We start from the raw sequence: 7870 nt of genomic DNA on the forward strand, positions 1-7870 counted from the left end.
TGTCCCCCCTTACAATGAAATGGGATCTCCGCCCCTGATTACCCTGGTTTTGTTTATGATTTGGGGTTTGAGTCCCCATTGTAAATAAATATAGCTGTATTTTTAGACGAAAGCCTCTGTCTCCTGCGCTGTGTGTCCTCCTCCCTGCCTGCAACCACCATCCAGCAGCCTATATCTCACAATTGGGAGATGGCCGACTGCATTTTCAGACTTTGAACTCATTTGTATTTTCCAATTTCCAGCTTGGATAATGCTATTGGAACATCACTTGCAGTCAGACTTGGAAACTCACCGATCACCGATCAAAAAGTAATGCATTTGACCAATTTCATATCACCAACATGGCAACGAAAATATGTCTAACAGCTAGTAAAAAGAGTTCTGAGTTGTCTTCAATGCAGCAGGAGTTCATATAATGTATCACGTTACAGTATCTGAACTGTGTTTGTGTAAACTACATGTCAATTCTTCTCTTATCTCTCCAGGGTTACTCAGACAGTTGAGTGTTGAATTAAGGAAGTTAGACTACGTAACACTATTGTGGTCATATCTCGTTTGATTGAGACACACAATCCATTTAAATCCATTCAGCCAAATGATACATTCACGATTCATTAAATTGTGTTACCTTCATTCATACACTTTCATACACTTTAACGTGTGTCAGGGAATGTTCTGTAGGCTACACTTATGAAAAACCTACAGCTTTAAAATATCAAATCACCTTACCTTGTATTAACTTTTTGTAGTCTATTAAGTGCTTTATTTATCAGGCTAGTTAGCATTTCTCAGTGCCAATTGTGATGATGTTGTCTGTTGTCTTTTAGCAAAAACTTGTCTGTCTTTTCTTTTCCGAAGGATGCAGAATACAGGTACGTAGAAACTCTGTATTATTGACTTGTAGTCTATTAAATGTATTACTTATCAAGCTAGTTTGTGCCAGTGCCTGTTGTCTGTTGTCTTTTAACACAAATTCCACAATGCCTGTTTAACTATGCTTCCATAAGAAGTGAATATTTTCTCATCTAGTGACTGAATAATGTGCATATGCACCCCCCAGTCTATGGTCATTTTTTCATAATATGTGAGTTAGAGTGTTTTCACCAATTTCTAACACAAAAAGAACTGACCACAGGTCAGGTGTTAATCCTCACCTGTGTGTACAGATCCCCCCACATATGGTCTCTGGCGGCCATCTTCACTGAGGGTGGCCACAGTAAAGTGGTACTTCTCTCCTGGAAGAAGCCCTGTCACCTGCACCTGAAGACCCGTCACCGGGATGCTGCGCTGCTCTTGGCCTCGTCTCCAGGACACCCTGAACCTGTGGGGGCCAGGAGCGCCCTCTGGTGGTGACCATCTTAAAGTCACAGAGTCTGGCTGCACTGAAGGGAACTGGATCTGCCCAGGTGGAGGAACACCTGAGAATGATGGAGGTGGAGATGGAAGTTCAAACGTGAGGTTTTAGTGCTTAACAAAACATTTCTACTTATTTTTAGAAAAGTTTTAAAACATTAAATACCTCCTGTTTTGTTAACTTTGCATTGTGTTTCATGTGCATCCTGTGCAAACAAGAATAAAACATTAGAGAACAGAGAAACTGGGTTCATAATGAGAATGTCCTGCCTGTCCAGAGACCGACAGGGGACAGACTGAGTGCCAAGAAGGGATAACGAACAACACACCACCAATATCATTTTACGGACTGCATTTATATAGCGCTTTTCTACTTATAGAGCACTCAAAGCGCTTTACACATTTATGCCTCAGACATCTACCGTTCATACACCGATGGCAGAGGCTTCTATCTAGGGTGACCAGATGTCCTCTTTTGCCCGGACATGTCCTCTTTTTGAGACCTAAAAAATGTGTCCGGCAGGGACTCCTCATCGGATATTTGTGTTGCTTTTCTTTCACAAACTAGTGTTTCAGGGAATGGACTGACTGTCAGCGTCGCAATGTTAACACACCCGTGATCAAAGATGCATTATAATAAATATTATAGAGTACCTTGTGCAATATATGCCCTCGAAACGGCAAACCTATCTCTGTCTTGGTTTTCATTATTTGGGGGGGGGGGGATAGTCAGTAGCAATCTATAACACAATTATATGCTTATCCTACATACACTATGGAAACTGTTTAAAAAACTATTCAATTAAATGAATAACTTATTATTTTCTTTGGTATTTTTGTAATTTACAGATATGCAACGATGATTGTTGGGTAATATATATCTTGTTGTCCAATGGCAAGTCTCTATTTGATCATGTGACGATACGATAGAGCTAGTTTAGGTGTAAAATCTGAACGTCAAGCCCAACAGGCTGACTGAGCACAGCCAGAGGAACAGCACACCTGCAAGCCAATGCCTTTCAAACATAAAAGTGGTGATGCATGATATGCTTTTTCAATGGGCAGGATATCCAGCCCATTCAGCCTCTCCTGCCCCAAGCTGCCCCTCAGGTAGGTCTGAATGAGTTTCAATTTGTAAAAAGATCACTCAGCTGTTGCCACTGTCACAGATGACAGAAACAATAGCAGGGCAGGTTGATGTTACACCGAAGGTTTATGTTACAGAGTGATAATTCACAATCAGCATTTTGGCAAATTGGGAGACTGAGGACTGCTAAGCAATCTCTGCTCTAAAACAGGCCCTGAATGATAGGAGTTACACACTGTAACGTAAACAGACAGTCAAACACAGCAGCTTTACCCACATCTGAAAAACACATACACAAACATACGCAATCTTACTCCAAAATTATAACAACCTGTTAAATAGGGGCATGGCAGCTTGAATGATAGCAGCTGTGCAGGAAACGTTATTGCCAAGTCCCTGTTGTAGTGGTCAGACAGACTTTTTGCCTCGTCATATAGCTCATCATCGCCTACGAAATGATGACCACTACAACAGGGACATAGCAATAACGTCTCCTGCACAGCTGCTATCATTCAAGCTGCCGTGCCCCTATTTAACAGGTTGTTATAATTTTGGAGTAAGATTGCGTATGTTTGTGTATGTGTTTTTCAGATGTGGGTAAAGCTGCTGTGTTTGACTGTCTGTTTACATTGCAGTGTGTCAGAGTGCTATCCATGTTTCTGATAGCTTTCTGTTTGACCTTTCTACTTTCCCAATACAATAGCCAAAGTGACTAATTTGTCCGTAAAATCCAACACATTGTTGGTAATATATACGCCTAATGGTGTGTGTGCACTGCAGTGTGCGCCTCTTAACTAGTAACCAGGGCCCTTCATAATAGCATGCACTGGGGCCCGTCGTAATTACCTTACGCCACTGTGCTATACACTACCCATCCATCCACTTCTAAACCTTGTGTCACAATAGAAAATCCAACCATGGCGTGGTATGATAACAAAGAAACCACTCCTGATCTGTATATGTGCCCACCTGCTCCACGACGTCATGTCCATTGTGATCTATAAGAAAACAGAGTGAGCAGATTGCTGATTGGTCGGTCCTGCAGTAGAACTCCAGCTGTTTGTGGTGCTGTTGACAGAGGTTCTGATCCTGAAGGTCCTGTAGCTGGTGTCTCTCCAGATCTGGGTCGGAGTAGTGAGGCCTGATGCAGGTCATGCAGTAGGAATCCCTACAGGTCAGACAGGTCTTCACAGCTGGATTTGGGCAGACATCACACAGCAACCGTCCAGCTGACACTCTACAAGGACACATGAATGAATGAATGTTTGTAGGAATTTGTTTAGTAGTTTGTTGAGCAGTCGTGCAGCCATAATCAAAGGGAAAACAAATTATATAAATACCATGACATTACCAGCTCTACTGTTTTATATAATTCCCAAAGCCCACTGTGCCATTGTGTCCATTGTGGTTGGATGGCAGTAAAAGGACTCAGATGGACCTCAGGTTGCACAGTAGGGCTGCTCAATTATGGCAAAAATTATTGGGCCTCATTCTCGATTCAGTTTCTTCTGAAATGTTTCTTACGGGCTTCGGAAAAACAACGTAAGAAAAAGACATCCGCCAAATTCATGAACGCTTGAAAATGTGTTCCTACGCAGCAGAAGTGTTCTGATCTGTGCTCCACCGGAAGAGTTTTCTTAAGTTGAAAGCGCGTTCTCTCGCTCCTGAATTTGCATACATACACGCCCCACCAGCTTCTTATAAGGGCACGCAACCGTAGTGGCGTGTGCTGTCGGAATCTACCGAGTCCACACGTAAGCAACTCGTAAGCCAGTCATGTCAAAGCAGAAAGCGAGCACAAGTAAATCTAACTTAACCGGTGCAGAGGTGGGGGTAGCCTACTGTTGCAGGATGTAGATGTGTCCATTCTATTCCACTATAGCTATATCAACGCGATTGAGTTTAGTGCTTATTTATTTATTCACTTACATTTGCAGTGTTCGTGTATTCACATTCAGTCATTTAGCAGATGCTTTTGTCCAAAGCGACATACAAGGGAGAGAACAGTCAAGCTACGAGCAATAGAGACCTAATGTAACAATAAATACTACTTTACATAAGAAATAGAAAAAATAAATAGAAAATAAAAAAGAAGTGCAGGAATGTAACTGCTGTAAGTGCAAGTTAAGCACTAGTCGAAGTGCCAGTTAGGAAGGGAGGTGCTCTCTGAAGAGTTGGGTCTTCAAAAGCTTCTTAAAGGTAGAGAGGGACGCCCCTGCTCTGGTAGTGCTAGGCAGTTCAACGCAGCCAAACGACGCTCACTAGACGAGCGCAGCATTCTGGGGTAGTCATTTTATTTATTTTATGACATCACGGTGCTTCGTAGAATCATGACTATACATGTGAAACGTAAATGTTAATGATACAAATATTCTCGTATTTATTATTATTATAATTATTTTAATCCGAGGATGTCTGTAGAGTTGATGTGAACGCAATCATCAACGATTTCTCACGAATTCATTAACACTTCTAACACGGACAGTTTTCTTAAATGCGATTCCTCAAAAAACCACACGGCCATCTTGTGTTTTTTTTAGGAATCGCATTTGAGAAAACTCTGGCCGATTTACGACTGCTGTTTCGCGTTCGGAAAGTCTTCTGAAGTTCAGAACAAATCCCAGATGAGAACTTTCATGAATGTTTTCCTAAATCCAGTTCAGAAGAAATTCCTTCTTAAATTCTTCTCAACTGCGTTCGAGAATGAGGCCCATTATCATGATTATTTTGGTCAATATTGACACCAGGACTATTTAACATAATTACTCATTCAGTGATTTTTTTTCAGCAGCGGTGTGGTTGTGCACGTGGACATGAGCCCCCAACACTGGACTGGACCCTCAGTGCTTTTATTAAATAGAATTAGTAGTATTTTATTATTACTAGAGCTGTGAAAAATAACGCGTTAAGATTAAATTACAGGATTAATTAGTTAATTTTAACGCATTTAACGCATGCGCAAAATGAGCTTCCAATATACCCACAATTCCGCCCAATCTGCATTAGTCGCCGGCTCGCCGCTGTAATGGGAAGTTCGTGTTTAAAAAAAACAAAGATGGAACATTCAATAAAACCAAAGTGATATGCACACTCTGCGGGAAGACGTTATCGTTTCACCGTAGCAATAGCAGTCTTAAGTACCACCTCAACGTGATGCATGCGTTGGTCGGCGATGGGGGGTTAAAGTGGAATGCGCCAAACCACCCTCACTGAACAACGTGGGCCCCTCATTAAGTCTGCCTGTGCAAAGTTGACTAGCACAGTTGCCAAATGGATTGCAAAAAGCTGTAGACCGATTAATATTGTTGAGGACAAGGGGTTCACCGAAGTTTTGCGAGTGGCAACGGGGGACTCGAGCATCAAAGCACCGCGAAGACACATAATAATGACAAAAATCCACGAGCTGTATGAAGCTGAAAAGGAAAATGACTTGGCTGCTACGAAACATCAGGCGCTGACAGGGGATCACTGGACTTCTGTGAGTAACGATAACTACCTGGGTGTAACTGCACATCTACTCACCGACGAATGGAAGTTAAAGTCGTTTACGATAACGTGCATGAAAACAGAAGAGCTCCACTTTGCAGAGGCATGTGCACAACAGTTCCAAACTGTTGCAAGCAACTGGGCAATTGAAGACAAAACGACCACTATAGGGAAAGACAGTGCACGTAATATGATAGCCGCGGCTAGACTACTGTAAAAGGGCATTTAGAGGCATTAGATTGTGTCATGGTGTGGTTAATGGTTGTTTGACAAAAAAGAGAAAAATGTTCAAACATCCTATAAAAACAATGGCTAAGAAGCCCAAATCATTTGTGTTTGATTTAAAAAGAAAAGAAAAATGTTTTATTCAACCATACAATGGCTAAGAAGCCCAAATTCTGTTTAGGATGAAGATTATATTAATGTTCCATATGGAATAACAAAGATAACTGCTAAAGAACTGCTGAGTTGCAGCACCATTGTTTTTTTTTATTAATAAAAAAAGAAAATGTGTTAAATGTATATATCCGTCCTTTGCCATAAATCTTTTTGTTCTCACAAAAATATACCGAGAAAATTGGTAATATGTGATTAATCATGATTAATCCACAGAAACCTGTGATTAATCTGATTAAAAATTGTAATCATTTCACAGCCCTAATTATTACACTTTATTACTGTGTGTAAGCAAGGGTTGATAAGAAGAACTGGTAGTCCTTCTTTTCTGCCATGCTGATGCATTACGTTGAAAAAAGCATAGCAAGATGACCTCGGATGTGGGAGACCCACCACGTGGTTACCCTTGCTGACAAAGTGTTTTGGCATCAGAAAACGCTAACTTCTTTCTATATAAACCTTGTGTGATGTTTTATTTTTATTTTGCTTCTCTCTTGTCTGCTGCAGTCTGGGAGTGAACCTGGGCTCTCTCTCTTTCTCTCTTCTCTCTCTCTCCAGTCTCTAGCCTGCCAGGACGTGGGTGAGCCCGACAAGCTTGTTGTTGTTGAATAAATATACTTATATGCAACTCTGGAGTCCTGAGTATTTTAATATTTTACCTTATTAGTAGTATTATCGTCAATGCATGTTATGTTTACATATTATAACCAGGGACGTGCACAGGAATTTTGAAGGGCAGTTGCTCTGCCCTGGAAAAAAGGGGCAACACGTTAATTTTTGTCACCGCCGCCGCCACGCCCCCATCCCCTGGACGCATATTTTGCGATTATTTTATCTAGGCCTACATGAGGTTCTGCAGCCGTAATACTAATTAAAAAAATATATACTGTATATTTTCCTTCGGAGGGGCAACTTCAGTCGAGGAGGGCAAACCTCCTGCGCACGTCCCTGATTATAACAATACTCCATACTCAGTTGAGAAGATAAGTATGATGACATAGGCCTGCACTGATTTATGATGCACTGCCACTTAACCTAAACCAGCAGCATTAGTTCCATGTGGAGATGTGATATGAAGGTGATACTGGAAAGTCCATTGTTTTTGCATCAAGCCAAACCGAGCTGTTCAAGTGTTTATATGTCAGGACAACATAAATCAGATGAGATGATAATGCTAGGTCTGGGATTGACTTTTTAGGCTAGCCTTTAAACTGGTATGCTACTATAACAGAGAAAATGCTAATCGTATCTTCAACAGGTGTGTAATGGATAATGCTAAGATGATGGATAACTCTTCCCTGTTTGTCTCATACTGTGCTCACTGACTTATCTTCTGGCTGGCATTTGTTGTGTAATAGAAGCTTCTAATGATGATCAAACGTTTCTCTTTTTGATGCGGAATATTTTACTCTACAATATGAATCAATATTACAAAGAAGAAGAATTTCAAATTAAACAATTAGTTAGACAAGGCAGGTTCTAGCGACTGGCGACTTCACTTCATTGAATCACTACTAAACTAACGAGAACACACACATCACTTCCTGC

This window comes from Clupea harengus, unplaced genomic scaffold (genome assembly GCF_900700415.2).
Source record: "Clupea harengus unplaced genomic scaffold, Ch_v2.0.2, whole genome shotgun sequence".
Classification (NCBI taxonomy): domain Eukaryota; kingdom Metazoa; phylum Chordata; class Actinopteri; order Clupeiformes; family Clupeidae; genus Clupea; species Clupea harengus.